Source organism: Hydra vulgaris, chromosome 13 (assembly GCF_038396675.1).
Source record: "Hydra vulgaris chromosome 13, alternate assembly HydraT2T_AEP".
Classification (NCBI taxonomy): domain Eukaryota; kingdom Metazoa; phylum Cnidaria; class Hydrozoa; order Anthoathecata; family Hydridae; genus Hydra; species Hydra vulgaris.
In genome coordinates, this window is record NC_088932.1 from 28,446,862 (window position 1) to 28,463,983 (window position 17,122).

At 27.8% G+C, this 17,122-nt stretch overlaps 1 protein-coding gene across 1 annotated transcript in view; it reads right to left on the reverse strand.

The window, feature by feature from the left end:
* LOC100209000 (tRNA:m(4)X modification enzyme TRM13 homolog) overlaps nt 1–4,564 on the reverse strand; it is a 58,478-nt gene extending 53,914 nt beyond the window's left edge. The window contains exon 1 of the mRNA XM_065816412.1: nt 4,137–4,564. The gene's annotated coding sequence lies outside the window, so the exon portion shown is untranslated. The remainder of the gene's footprint in view (nt 1–4,136) is intronic.
* Nucleotides 4,565–17,122: the final 12,558 nt, after the last annotated feature.

Below are 17,122 nucleotides of genomic sequence, written 5' to 3' on the forward strand. Positions count from 1 at the left end.
TTATAGACATTACCATTTTTAAATGTAATTCCCATGCAAAACAATTTGATTGAAAACTTAACTCAATTTAGGATTGTTATACATGTTGTTGTTTTTTTATATGCATATGGAGGCTCAGATTTGGAAAAAAAATAAGCATATGTAAGCATATTCCTCAGCTTTGATAAACCATTTAAAAGATTTAAATTTTATTTAAATAAAAATTTTAAATATATATTTCTAAATTTAAACCAACAATTTTGCAATGCAACGGCTTTATAAAGTAATAAAGTTATTGTGTTGCAAAACCTAAACCTAAATACTAAAACAGAAAGATATAAAGTTAAAGAGTCGCTCTGAAGTGTTTTATTTCTTTCTCTTTTTTTTTCTCTCTCTCTCACTCTTAATGTGTAGTTTATTTAATACCACATTCAAAATGTTTATTTTATTTCTGAGTCTAATTTTCAGATACTATTAAAAATAGTAACAACATAAAAACAAACCTATTTTAGCTTAACTATGACATAGAGAACCAACCTTATTTATAAGTCAAATTTATAAGTCATTGTTTCATTTATAACCAAATTATATTTTTGGTTATAAATGAAAATGGTGATAAACGGTTATAAAATCAAATTGGTTATATTTATAACCAAATTTATGAGTCATTGTTTCATTTAACATTTATAATACCATATAACAAGATGATCAAAATTAAGTATATTTAATAAATGTATATCAAAATAAAAAATTATTACAAATTAAATGTTTTATTAATCTAGTTATGTTTTAATTGTTTTATTAGTCAATACTTATTCAAAAGTCTGTAAAGTTATCTAAACAAAAAGACATAAAAACATTGTACAAATGAATAAAATTAATTTAAAACAAACAAATAAAAAAAAAATAAAAGCACAGCTTTTTATTCATTAAGTCATTTCAGAGAAAACATTCTCATAATAATAATCAAAGTGTGAAAACTAAAAAATTTCTATTCTAAATTTGTTTTTTTTTGTAGTCTTGAAATAAAAATTTTTTAAAGAGCTTAGAAATAGATAAAAGAGGAGGAAGGGGGCAGGGGGAATTAAAAAACTTAACCTCACTCTTAATTAAAATAACAAGGCGCTTAAATCAGGGTTGTGGAGTCGTAAAAAAAAAGTACCAACTCTGACTCTGACTACAATTGTTGAAATTTTCAGAGTACAACTTCCACTCCTACTCCAACTCCAACTCCAAAGCAAAATCTTTGAAAAACTCTTTGAATTCTTTAAAAAATATTACGCGATAATTGAAAAAAAATTTTTTTGTCAAATATATGAAAAATTCTTTGAAGGTTAAATATTGTGTACATTCACATGCGATACCAAGAAGTTTTACTATTGGAGTAGGAGTCACAATTTTTTTTAGTGACTCTTTTTAAAAACTTAGAGGAAAGGGTATAGAGCAGTCAGAAAATACTGGGTAAGTTTCAAAAATTTAAATTTCCTCACACTGAATCACCATAATTTAAAACTGAATTATGAAGAATAATGGAAAAAATGATTGCTGCTCCTACCCTTAGTCATTGTGGGGGCACTCTCTTGCATTTTCTACATAGATAGTTAATACTCTATTTCTTAAGGTTGCTCATTTCAAATGATGCCATTTTGCTTAGCTAAATATGCAATTAAAAACAGTTTATGTACAAAACTATTCCCAACCTTACTTTTTCTAATTCTAAAGGAAAAACAAAATTTTTATTGGGTGTAAAAAGCAGTTTCACTTAGTAGCATATTTGTTGTACATGTGGTTTAAAAGAAATATATACATCGACTGACTAAACCAAAATTACACACACACACAAACACACACACACAGATATATATATACGCGTGCATAAACAAGTTGTGAATTTTGCAAAAATACATTGACTTCATATTGCTTAATTGCTAAACGTGCTTAAGTCCCAAAATCTACAGTCATAGATATTATAAATAAGTTTAAGACTACTCAAAGCTTCGAAGGAAAATCTGGAAGTGGAAGAAAGAAAAATATCCATAAATCCAAAAAGGTAAAGTCAATTCTTAGTTCAATAGTAAGAAATCCAAACTAGTCACAGCAAGATCTAGTAAGAAAGTTCTTCGCGTTGATATATATTAAAAAATTACTTAAAAATGCTGGTATTTAAGCATTTTTTAAGAAAAATACACCTATGAGAAGCTTAATAAGCTTAAATTATTAGGCTTAAATGGCAAAATTGATGAAATTTGATGTGCAAAGAAGTTGATTGAAATAATAGCGGATAAAAGTAAGTGCATAATTGAAGACAACAAAACATATTGCGAATTTTCCACAACTTTCTGGTCAACAGTTTTACTATGAGAACAAAGATAAACCTGTCAATGTTCAATTTTAATATATTTGACAAAAAAAAAATTGCATCCAAGGTCCTTGTGGAGCAAGCAATTTGTAGCTGTGATATGCAGTCCTCTTGTTTTGCCATGAAAAAGATACTAAATGCTGATCTCTACATCAAAAAATGCCCCCAAAATAGACTTCTGTCATTTATGAGAAAACACAAATACCGATGTCTCTTTTGGCCAGATCTTGCTGCTTCTAAATGTTCTAAAAAAGTTCAAGTGGTGCAAATGTTCTAAAAAAGTTTAGAGGTGCAAAGATAACAATGTGAAAATTGTTTCTAAAGATGCGAATCCTCCAAATCATCCTGAAGAGTGCAAGATTAAAGAATTTTGGCCAATAGTTAAAGGAGTTCTTTGTAAGACAGGTGTAGTAAAAAAATTAAAAAAGACTTCCAAAAAAAGTGGATTAATGCCACCAATAAGGTAAAAAAAAAAAATCTGCAAAATGATGGCATCAATCCGCTATAAAATTTGATTTCAAACGGCCCATCAAGTCTCTTAAAATTAAGTTGAAACCCTAATTGAGGTAAAAAAATTTAATATAAAAAAATTGAAATAAAAAGAATCTATGATTTTAGAGAAATTTCAATTTAAAATTGACCAGATTTATTGTCTACCCGATATATCTGTCCACCCGATATATATGTGTGTGTGTGTGTATATATATATATATATATATATATATATATATATATATATATATATATATATATATATATATATATATACACATATATTGTATTATTACAACATTGTAATATTTTAAATTGGATTAAAGCCTTCCTAATAGAATACAAATACATGATGATTCACAATGTTTTTTATCCAATGTTATTTATAATTTTTCATCAACAGTTTGTATCTGTAAATAATACCTATGTCATCATTGTTGAAACAATTTTCTACATATAATTGATAAAGTTGTAATCTGTTATGGAAAATGTTTTGCATTTTGCAAAACACATTACAAGTTAAATAGAGATCAAAGATAAAAATAGAAAACCAAAGAGACTGATTTTTTATGATCTAAATAAAAATTTCTTATGATCTAAAAAAAAATGGAAATTTCTTATGATCTAAAGTAATTTATTATGATTACTCTGGTGGTACTTTAAAATTTAAAGAAATGTGGTAGCTTGTGAGGTAACTGCATAGGTCATTGCTTAGGATGTCATGCACTATTTGTGATTAAGTCAAGCTCTTCAATAACGTAACATAAATAAATAAAAATAACATGACTAAAGTACCTTAAAATACTAAACATTAAAATTAAAGTAAATCTTTGTTAAAAGTTACTGAGTGGCAGATGTTCAAATTTCTGGTGACTTAAAGTCAAGTATTCATCATTGCTATTGAATGGAGATTTTAAAGTGAATAAACAAATGTTTTAAAGAAAAATTTTGAATGATTATTTTACTTAAAGATTATTTTAAAGTACATCTTTGTTAACATCAAAGAAAAAAACTGTATTTTTTTTTTAATTTTATCTTATGAATTATCTATATTTATTACTTATGATTTATGTATTATTGTGATAAAAATTTGTCAAAAATAATTTTTACAACAGATGCATCCATCTATCAGATTATCCAGAAAAAAGAAAAACAAGATTTAAAACAAGAAAACAAAATTAAGTTACTTGAATATTTGAATAGTTTTTAAAAGCTTTTCAGTTTTGTAAATGAAAATTATGTAAAAATAAACAAACTTATAGACCTTAAGATAATAGAAAAAATGTTAAATAGTTATAAAGCTTACTTTTCATGACTCCTCTTCTTTCTTCTTTAATTTTTTTATCTTATTATTATATTCAAACAAATATTTTGGTTCAAAAATGTAAACTCCACTAGCAATGCCAAGTGCAATTACTAAAACTACTCTATCCCATAGGACTCTACGCATAATACAGTTTATTTTAGTATTAATTTTGCCTAATAGTATCATAGTTTATAAAATATTAGTGGATATTTTAAACTTTGATTAATAATTGTTTTGAATTTAACTTTTATGTGTATATATAGCTATATACAATCAATATAATAGGTGAGTTAACAAATAAGTTAAAATAAGGTATGATAACTACTGTACAACAAGAATCTTAGAAGATAAAAGGATGATGATGATGATGGTGATGATGATAATGATGATGACGATGATAATGATGATGATGATGATGATGATGATGACGATGATGATGATGATGATCATCATCATCATCATCATCATCATCATCATCATCATCATCATCATCATCATCATCATCATCATCATCATCATCATCATCATCATCATCATATAATCATATAATCATAGCACAGGTCAACAAAAAACAAACATTTTTTTTTGCTGCTGAGCAACCAATACATTTTTTGTATAGCATTTTCCATTTCAATTTCAAAAATACAACTTATTTTTCACCATCACGCCAAGTTGTAAAGATATTTAGGTTCAAATCTTTAGCATTTAAGTTAAAATCTCCAATATTGTCTAAAAATAATAAATTCAAAATTATGTTAACCTGGGTCTCAAAGGAAGACTTGTAAAACAATTAATTTTTACTACAAATGAATATTATTTTTAAAACCTCTATAAAAATACACTTTTTTTGAAGTTGACATGCTTTTGAAAATCCCTATTATTGTCAAAAAAAAAACTTTTTTTTACAATATTAAAGATTTTACCAAAAATGCTTAAGTTTTAACCCAAATATCTAAGTTGTAAATATCTTTACAACTTCACTTAATAGTTAAAAATGAGTAGCATATTTGAAATCTAAATGAGAAATGCTATACAAAGAATGTATTTTAGGTATATATATATTGAAATTTTTTTGTATTCAGTATATCAGAAATCTCTTCTGGATCTTGATTTATTCATCTACTTGGTAGTCAAAGGGCTTTTATAGAAACTTTTACATTTACTCAAACAATTTCTGTACCGTAAATTCTGTTTTTCTCTAATGAGTGAGATAAGGTCTTTGTTCAGCCATAGTTTCTTTGATGATGAATTTATATATGATGTATTTATTGGTATATATAATTTATATGTTTCTTCATTATAATCAATTAATTCATCATACATTTCTTAAGCACTTTTGGTATTAAAACACTGAAGTCTTGTAAGAAAATCTTGAATTCTAGTATAATCAGCTTTTTTATATAAAATTTTTTTCTTCTTTTGGATTTTAAATTCATTGTTTTATTTTTAAGAATAGAATCAAAACACAATATCAATTGACCTTTGGATATGTTTCTTAAAAAATTAATGAATATACAAAAAGTTGTGAAATCTAAAATGTTTACAGCAGATTTGTTGTTTGAATTGTTTACATGCTGACAGTTAATTCTCATTTATTATTCGATAGAAAACATGCCTGATGATTCGTTAATCGAGTTTATTGAACCATTGGACTAACTTATCACAGGAAAATATAAATTACTAACTATGGTTAGATCTTTGAAACCTTTTTGGTCAACATATTCTCTTGCAATTTTAAATAAATTTTTAATATCTATCATATCCGTAAAATCACAAGATCTGTATACATCCAATAAGATATTTATTATTGCCAAACTGGTTAATAGCCCAGACATGCTCTATTTGACTCAATATAAATAAATTACCATTAAGTTCATATGACATAATTTTGTTGTCAATATAAATACATAAACCTCACCCTCAATGACCATTACATCTACCTTTTTTATATAAACAATAACCATCCAAATTGCAGAGAGAAGAAGTTTTAAACCATGTTTCAGTAATGTTAATGAATTTAGGATTAAATGTTGCAACTGCTAGTTTGTCTCTGATTTTCACAGGTACCATACCAAAAAGGATCCATCACTTCAAGGGATTTTTCAGTTTATTTTGCTCTGTTCTGAGTATGAAATCCTGTTGACATTCAGCATCTGTTAAATCTGGAGAAATGTATCTATTTTTAAAACTTAGAATCAGTTTCAATTTTTTTGATGAAATTAGTAGTTTGTTTCGAAGACTAGAATCAGCTAAGTAAACCAACAATGGACCTGGCTTGTCAGAACTTATATATCTTAATTGTCTCACATTTTCGAAATTTATGCCTGTAACTCTAATTTCTGTAAATATTTTCAAAACTTTTGCTTTATTTTTAGTTATTTAAACATCTAAAGAAACTTTATTGGATTCTGAGACTCCATAAATAATGATATTTTTAGCTTTCTTCCTACATTCATTTAATTCATTTATAATAGAATTTGCTACTATAAGTTGATTGTTTGGCTTCTTAGTTTGTTTACCTGATTTTTGAAGTTGAATCCAATCATTTGTGCTTGATTGCTTGACTAAAGAACTAGTCCACACAATTTTTAACTGATTCATTAATTCTACATCAACTACTTTTTCTGGCTCTAACAGTTGCAAACGCTCGTACTTTTCTTTTTTGTGCTGCTCTATATTATTTATTCAATCAGAAAGTGATAAGAGAAACTGTGAAATTTTGCCACATCACTCGTGCAATATTTATGAAGTTAAAGAATGGGTTCCTAGTACAAAGACTGGCCAGTTTTCTTCAGCCAAAACTCGACTATCCATTTTTTAATATAGGAGGTTGTAGGCTACCATTTCTTACTGTCTTTTTTGTCAAATTTTTTTTCCCAATTTCTAACAGTTTAAGGTCGGCAATAGACTAGAGATGATGTCTTAATAATAATACCAGTCTTTGGCAGTTAAATGCATCCCAATACTGTCTTGTAGAAGGCCTCCTAGGCAAAGACTCTAGAGGTAAACAGATTCTATCTGTTGACCAGCCTTGCACCCATCACACCCTTTTTTATTACATTGTTTCTAGTTTAGGATGTTGAATGCTGGATCTTAATGACTTGATGCATGGGTTTTGCTTGTGTCTCTGTTTTTATGACTAGGCAACTCATTCTTTTATCTCTTAATGAGGGTACAGCTCTAAAACTCAGTTTTATGGTTCTGAGACCGGCTGGTAGTCAGGTTTCCCGAACTTTATTGTAGCTCTCAGAGAGGTTGATTCCATTAACAGCTAAAAAGTATCAGAGTACTAACAGTGCAAAGTTATGCATGGATGGTGTCCCTATTTGTACTTTTGGTGTGCATTGTCGAGGTCACATTTGGATCCCTTTATTATGGCTAAGGGTTTATTAATAGTAAGGAAATTACTTAGACTTTTAAACAGTGTACGGAGTGATATCTGTGCTTTGAGTTAACAAATTTAAAAATGACTAAAGTACCAACAACTATAAAAACAAAAACCATCATCATCACCAAGTTCTCTAAATCGATTATTCACTAATATTTGTGGTCTTCAAAGTCACTTTCTTCTGTTGAGTCTTATCTCTTGTAATGTTTACCAGATCAACTTGCTCTTTGTGAGACTAATTTAAGCTATTCTTAGGTCACAAAATCTCATATACCGTCTCCAAAATTAGGCTCTCATGATTTCTGGAGAATCTTTAAAAGTACAATAAGGGCATATCTATTATTCCACCTCTCTTTTATAGTTCAGATTTTGTCACCTCACCTAAAGGCAAAGAATTGTTTGCTAAGAACTTCTCATCAATATTATCTCTTGTTTCCACTAGTCACGTTCTACCTGATATAGCTGACAAACAGGTTGATCCATTGCTTGACATTCATATCACTGATATGACAGTAGTTCTCCAGAGCTTTGCCTATACTTTCAAAACTATTCAACAAGTGCTTATCAGAGTCTTGTTTTCCAGCCTGCTGGAAAGCAGCACCTGTTATCCTCATTCTCGAAAAATTCTGCAAAGTGATCTGATTTGTTTAACTACCGCCTCAGTAGTCTTCTTCCTATCATAAGCAAAGTTTTTGAAAATTTAATTAACAAACACTTTATCTCTTATCTTGAATATAATAACTTACTTTCTAATCATCAATATGGATTTTGGTCTTCTCGTTCTACTGCTGATTTGTTAACGGCAATAACCGATAGGTTTTATCGTACATTAGATAGATGTAGAGAGGTTAAGGTTATTGCTCTCTACATTTCTAAAGTCTTTGATAAAGTTTAGCATGCTGGTCCTCTTGATAAGCTTTCTTTTTATGGTGTATCAGGCAACAACTTTAAGATTATTGAATCCTTCCTTAGAAGCCTTAGTATAAAAGTAGCCCTCAATGGACAGCACTCTTTTTCATATTCTGTCACTTCAGGGGTTCCTCAAGGTTCTATACTCGGCCCTATATTCTTTTTAATTTCCTAATGAATAATTTACTCATAAAATGATGAGCAACTAAGCTAAGCTTGTTTTAGAATAATGTGTAGTTTAGTTTGGTACAATGTTATATTATTATTTACTTTCAGTGTTACAAAACATGAATAATAATGTATACTTAATGCATTTGAAAAACTATTACTGCAAATATTACTACTGTAAATGGTATAACATTAAAAAAAACATAAAACAAGTATAAAAAACACTTATACAGTTTATAGAATATAAAAGTATCAAGTATACAGATGCTTAAAAGTATGAGTAATAATATTTTAAATCAAAAAGCATAAAAATATGTATATAAAATTTTATTTTAAATGGAAGATTTAATATTGGAAAACTCAGTTTTTAAGAATTCTGTATCTGAAGTTGTATCTGAACACTAATGTTATATGTAACTAAAACTTAAACACGCATAATGATTTAAATTAAATATTATACATAAAATACAAAAACTTATTTTTTTAACTTTATCTTCCTAAATATTTGACAATGTCATTGCGTTGAATATCCTTTAATACTTGAATTATCCTATTTGTGGAATCTAATTCATTGCTCTGACGCTGATTCCATCTTCGGATGATTTGGTAAGCCTTCTCGTATAACTGTCGATATTCTTCATCAACCGCTTCAATTAAGCAATCTTCAATTTCTAAATATCGTGCTAATCTTTTCCAATCACTGCCAATATAGTGAGCTATTTTATTATGATTTTCACTACTTATCATCTTTTAATAGAACAAAAAATATATATTAGAAATATTACTAAAAGTAGGGCTGTGGTACTAATTTTATCTGGCACTCCAAATTTAAATCTCTGGATAATACTTATAAAAATGTTTAAGGGTAAAAAAAATATTTAAAACAATTATTGAAATATTATTTAAAATACATTAGCTAGAGCCATATAATTACAGTTGTTTGGATTCAACATTAATTCCACATCCCTTACTTAATGTACAATTCAAATACATATATCTTTAAAAATCTATGTCTAAATTTAATACTTTTTTAGTCTACTATTACAAAAGAGAATATTAAAATCTTTAATAATACTTGAATTATATATAAAGTAATGTTTTCTGCTTACCTGAAATATATCATATTAGGTTACACCAAAATAAATTATATTATGGAGAATCCAACCACAATTGTTTTTCAAAATATATATATTCTTTTCATTAGTTCTCATTTAAAATTTAAAATTTTAATTGAATTAAGGTACATTTTGATACCTTATTCATCTTGTTATAAAAAATCTTATTTTGTAGTATTTCTAATCTTATTTTATAGCAGAAGCGTGGTACAATTCTCATGTTACATGTGTGAGACTGGTACAAAACTTAATAACAAATAGTATAGAAAATTTTTTATAAATCTTGGATTGTAATATCTAATATGGATGGTAAAATCTAGTAGTAGTATCACAACAAAACTACTCCTGTTACTACTACTAGATTTTACCATCCATATTAGATATTACAATCCAAGACTACTCACTGGCTAATGCCAAGAAGGGTTTTCTGTTGTAAAAATTGTAATAACTCTTCAATAACATCATAGATAAATTAAAAATAATTCATTGTGGAAAACTGTCTAAACCACATGAATGTTTATCTTTTTTTAAAAATAATAATAATAAATTGTTATATTAGATTCATTACCAAGAAAATAAAATCAACTTAACTTGAAGCCATTTTAACATTAATTGATTTCAATACCTCTTTTTTCATGTCCAACTAAACTTTTGATTCTAAAATTAAACTTTTATAGAATTGAAAGTTTTTATAATTATGTTCCTCTGAGATGCTGAATAAACATACCCTTGTTTGTTTATTCAGTATAAAAAATGTACAACATTTTTTCAAGCCCCTTAGACTTTATTACAATTTGTAGTAAATTTAAAGTTACTTTAATACGAATAAAAATAAATATACAAGTAATACAAAAACCTTAAATTTTGGACCTCAATAAAAAACTTTATTGAGGTCCAAAGGGATTTTTAAAAATGTTGAGGATATTTAGAGCCTAACAGAGACATTTATTTGGCACTTCAATATTTTATATCCCAGAGATTTGTAATGAAAACCAAGGTGTTACTAATACTATATATTACTTTTTTGTAATATTGGTCAAGTCAGGATTAGGATCATCATAATCACCATGGTAATATATAGTAAAACCTGCCTCATGTCTTGCTGCATTGTAGGATTTGCTTTTCCAGGCAAATGATTAGGGGTTTTTAGATAGTTTTAGGGCTTAGCATTAAATTTATGTTGACTAGCTATGCACTCCTTCATTATCAAACAGCGGTAAACCTGTGTTATGAGTGTAGTTGTTATAATCTTTCCTGCCTAGGGTAATAAACACTAGATTTTCATGACTCTACTAATATTCATGAAACTGATTTAAATTTAGCTAATTCATCTTTGGATCTTGGATTGTAGATGGCTATCTTTTTTTTATTCCTAAAGATCCTAATACTAACATTGGCATGGGTAAGATAATTATGTATCAATTTATCTATATCCTGAAAACAGAATTGAATTCAAAGTTGCATCCTTTTATTGCTCTTAGGTACTCAAACTTTTTCACTAGGTTATTTTCCTTGAATATCTGTGTTTTGGAATTCTTTTCCTGTTTATACATTTTCAGAAAAAAAAGATTTTTTTGGTTTTTAATCTGGTAACCTTTAATAAACTGATAACTCCACTTGTATTGATGTTCCACAGAAGATTATTAAAAATAAAAGCTATTCTAGAATTGATATTTTCCAATTTTATTGGAAATAGTCAACTCTTGAATTGATTGTACCAATATTATTGGTATTATATGCTTATTGGCAATAAGCATATCTAAAAATAACACCTATGGATTTTCAGTTTTTTTATTGGATTATTTGAATAGATCATCATTAAAGGGAGAAAATTAGAACGAAATTTATCCAGCGCTTTTTTGAAAATCTTTTCACTCTAATTAAGATTCTGAACAAATAGTAAGCCTTTGTTATTTAATACCTTTGATATACTATGTGAGCATGGACTATAAATGAGCATCCATAAATAGTTAGCTTTTACTTGAATTAAATTTTATGTAATGTCGGGCTAATACATGGTTCATGTTTTAGCCAGACATTACATGTTCATATTTTAAATTAAAAAGAAGTTTACTGTAGATTTTTATACAGATTACAATAATCATTTAAAAAAAATCTATTTGTTAAAACCTCTATTTATGTTTTACATTATAACTTATTCTTCAGTGAAATATTAATTAAATCGAATCAAATACATTCTGAAACAAGCTGTGAAATTTCAAAAACAATACAAATAATAACAAATAGTTATGGCCCACTGAAATTACACGGCCAGATTCATTGCACTTGCCGTAAAAAATTGAGGTCAGTTTTTTAAAAAGTTTAAGGTCTTAGCAAGGGCACTGAACCTTCACGCCGCACACTGACTCAGAAATGTTAAAAAACGGTAAGTTTATATAACTATCATATGTAAACATGTGATCATTAGGGGTGTTCAGAAAAAAAAAGTTTTAGAATTTGAAAAACCAAACCGTCTAGATTTGAAGCAAATATGCTTAAACTTACTCACAAAAAATTTCAGCACCATAGAACCACTCTTTCCTTGCCCTCAAAGCACATGTTTGGAAAAAAAGGGACCCAAAAATGACCAAAAATGGATTACTTTAGGTTTCTTGAGGGCAAGGTTAGCATAAATATTTATAATAATTTTTTTTTTCAGGGTTTAGATAAATATCTGTATCTTTGATTAAAAAAGTATGGTTTTTTTCTTTCTTCTCCAAAAACAGTATAACTTACATTTTAAATCGGCTAAAAAACGTTTATTACGTGCGGCGTTGTTTTTATAACTTATTCAACAATTAAATTAAATCTTTGTTATTTAGATTCATATACATTTGCAAACTATAGTTTGCAAATGTATATATTCAAAATAAGAATAGAATTACTCATTTTATGTATGTTTAATACCATTACCAAATTAAAAAATATGTTCTTAACTTATAACTACAATATTTGTAATTTTATTAGTAGCAATATGAAACACAAATTAAGATGTAATGTGTTAAGTATTTGCTATATTTTATATAGTTTTATTTCACTTGTTAAACGATATAATATATCGTTTAACAAGTGAAATAAAACTGTATAAAATATAGCAAATACTTAAATAATATATTAAGTATTTTTCAGGCTTTTATAATATTTACAAATATATTCTTGGTTATTTAGATTAATGATAATGATAAATACTAAACATGAAATAAATATGTATAAAGGAAACAAAACGTGCGAGTTTGAAAACAAATTTAAGCTAAGATCTAATAAAAAAAAAGAAATTGTTTATTATTAAAGAAGCTAAACCAGAAGTTACAGATGATTTCTAATTTGTAAGAAACTTGAGCAATTTAATGATATATAAGATATAGAGTGATCTAAATTATCTCATTAAAATATAATGAACAAAAACAAATATGCATCTAGATATTCAACTTCCAACAGGCATGGATATTCTACAACATCTAGCATACCTGTAATCTATACTGCCTAAAACTACCAAAAAATCAGTTTGGTTACGTGCTCGCTTCGTAAAAATTTTGAAATTTGTGAAAATTTGGATTATAACTGCGTTTTAGCTAAGGTTAAGAAACCCTGGATAAAAACAGGGTTTGAAGTTGTTAGTGACACTCAACTATTCAGAAATCTTATTATTAAACTTGACAAGCAGTATTCTAATTAAAAAATAAATAGAAAAAAGAGGCTCTTCTAAAGATTTAGCAAATTAGAAAAACTTCAAGAATTACTTAAAAAAAAAACTTAAAAAGTTTTTTGGGTAGGCAAGCCAGATTTGAAGAACATTATTAGGACCCACAAAAAAAAGTTTGACAAGGATAAGCTTGAAGGCTTGATGTTTTTGGAAGATCAGGAAGGAGAAAGAAAGTTTATTCTAAGGATAGAGGATAAGAAATTTAGTAGAAAGATAAAACTTTACAATTAAAACTATTAAGTGGTATTTTTCTTATAAAACATTTCGTTATAATTTATATTATTTTATGCTTGTAGACAGCAGAGAGTATTAGAATGATAAGTAGTACGAAGGATGTGCGATCAGCAAAATCTAATTATGAAATTGAACTCAATTTTGATTTGAGTTCTGATTCATCTTATGATTCTGATTTTAAGCCTAATAACCATTATCATAAAAAACCATCTTAATCTAACAGTACAGTAACTGCAATTCCAATTGATGTGTATGCTGGGAACGTTGCCCTAATGGCTACGTTAAGTGATGTTTCACCAAATGTTTTGCAAAAAGTGACAAGTGCCATTTTAATTGAAGCTGGTGTTGAACTTACAGATATACATTGCAGTAAATCAACAGCCTTTAGAAAAACAAAATTAGCAAATGAAAATATGTCAACCTTAGAAAAAGTGGATGTAAAAAATGCATTAGAAGCTTTTCCTTATCTATATGTTATACATTTTGATGGAAAAACTCTTTATGAAATTTCAAAAAAAGTTCAACGTTGACAGGCAGGCAGTTCTTGTAAACATTGAGGGTGAGACGCAACTAGGTGTTCCTCCTTAAAATTCCTCTTCTGGTGAAGATCAATATACAAATATTTTGAACCTTCTAAAGGAATATAAACTTGAATCACTCCACTTTCAGAATTTCTGGAAAAGCTCCACCAGTCTTACAAAAAAAGAGTATCTGGTAGTCTTTCCTCCTTAGCGAAGAAACAAAATACAAACAAACAAACAAAAAATCAATTAGATGAACTATAGAAGAAACTTCTACAAAATCTTTTGAAATATTTGTAATATTTTCTTTTCGATTTGATAAGTAATATTGAATCGTGATATACAAAAACCACATATGTTAGAAAAACCAACATTTTCGGTAAATTTGAAAAAACCTTTTTTAATTCTTATGCGTTATTGATTTATTTTTAAAGACCACTTGAAAACCGCGTATTTACTAAGGACGTAAGGTACTTCGGCACATGATTTTTTTTTTCAGAATGTCATTGATACTGCACATAAGGAATATATTTCGCAATAAAATCTCCAATTTTGCAAAAAAAGAAAAAAAAAAATGCGAAGTGTGGTTTTTGAAGACAAATTAAAAAATTTGAGTCATAACTTAAGGAGTATTTTATTTTATTCTGATTAAAATATTACAAATAATAAACGTACATAAAATGAGTAATTCTATTCTTATTTTGAATACATACATTTGCAAACTATATTATGAATCTAAATAACAAAGATTTAATTTAATTGTTAAATAGGTTATAAAAACAACGCCGCACCACGTAATAAACGTTTTTTAGCCGATTTAAAATGTAAGTTATACTGTTTTTGGAGTAGGAAAAAAAAAACCATACTTTTTTAATCGTACCAACGCGCGCTTACGCGTCTAAGTGTCATTTACACACGTAAAATATCTTTTAAATAAAAAAATTTCCTTGATCCATAATACCATAAAAAGAATACCACATATTTTTTAATGTAAATTTTACTTGTGCCTAAGGCTCGTACTACACACGCGTATACGTGTTAGAGTCTTTTATGCGCACAAAGACTAACTTAATTTAAAAAAATTAGATTCTTCAAGCCCAAACATTTACTAATTAAAAGAAAAATTGGATTCAAAAATTTTTTAATATTATAATGATATTAAAATATATTAAATAGAAAATAAATATTTATCAAATTTTTCTTTTAAGAAAACAAAAAAAGAAAACCTAATATTAATAAAAGAGCTTTGCTTCATTATTACAACATTAACAAAGATAAAAGGGGTAAGTGTTTTTCCATTTTCAAACTTGTATTTTTTGAAACAAATGTTTGATATTACAGGATCACTTCTAATCAACAGGTGTTGGTTTTTCGTAACATTCTTTCTAGATCTTGGCAATATGGTTTAATCTAGCTTTGCAAATTTCCTTATTTAGAGCCTCTTGTGACTCTTCAGAGTAGTAACCAATTGGAAATTCTAATACCTCAGATATCTGCACACCATGTTCCTAGAGTTTATGAACAGTTGGGGGAATCACGTACCAGCAATAGTTTTTGAGTATAAGAGCTGTAGTTTTATAGCAATACTTTCAGAGCTCAACTCATATCAGGAGCTTGCTGATATTAGGATTGTCCTCAATCTAATAGTTACATTTACTCCCACTCCCGTTACATTAGCGAAAGTTTCAGCATTTTCAAATGCCCTTCTGGCAGTGTTAGTGTTGCCAAAACTCTGTTTGGACATATCAACTATAAGCTCTTCTCTAAACCTCAGTGTTCTTTTTTCTACTTTTTACTGGTGCTTTATCAGCAGGGGATTTGGCAAAGTATTTTTTAATGTCTAACTTATATCCTAAATGTAAAATATATTCAAAAGATCTGAGCCAGCAATGCAGAGTAGAAAAGCCTAAAGATAAAGCTTTTTCATTAATTTGTTTAGATCTGATCAATGCTGGGTTATTAAGTTCAATGGGCTTAGCTCCGAAAACATTACATGATTGGGAGGACATAGTGCTAGTGAGGGCATTAACCGCTTTACCATCAAACATGATTAAATCTAGTTTAAACTTAAATGTGATAGTCGTATTTGGTTTGCCTTCCTCTCCTTCTAACTTTACTTCAAACTTGACTAGTCTATTCATTTCTGCTTTTAGAAGTACATATTCATTTGTTATCAATTCTTCCGTTTCTTTTGATATTGGAGTTGTAGGAGTCTACAGTAATGTGTACTTAGAGGGCTTCTTATTTAACCATACATTTTTGTTCATGATTGTTAATTTAAGTGGAATAATAGCTGTCTGGAAAAGACTTTGCTCGTTAACTTGGGCCTCGCCAATATTTGTATCAGTATACTTTTGTTTATAGACACTTTGACTAGAGGCACCATCAATACCATCTTTAAAGTAGACCTTTAAATCTACCCCCAATTTTAGCAAACATAAAGTGACCTTTTTATCTATTCCCAATTTAAGCAAACATTGTCATAGAGTCTTCACATTCCGTAAAAGTTAACATCCTTGTCAGAGTATAAACAAGCATACTCTGTAGAGGAGTTAAAGCAGATGTTTCTGTCACAAATAAACTCTATCATTTACATTTGTGGATAACGTTTGTGTCTGTCATACTTAATTTCATGAAATAAAAGATAAAAACCTCCATTATGTACTATCGATGAGTTTCTAATAATTTGATACTGTTCCTCAGAAATGTCACACTGAATTTTTAAGCTCAAGACATCTTTGGTTTTCATTTTTATTGGAAAATTTATCTCCATAATCTTAACTTTTTCAGAGTTTGTAGCACTTTTCATGAGAATGAGAAGTCGTTTTCGTTAGGATCTCTAGTGGTTTTTTTATTGAAGGTAATGCCAATGCTTTAGCAATCTTCAGCCAATTTGTCAACCTTAAACAAGATAATATTTAATATTTAAGCTTGTAAACTATTTTTTA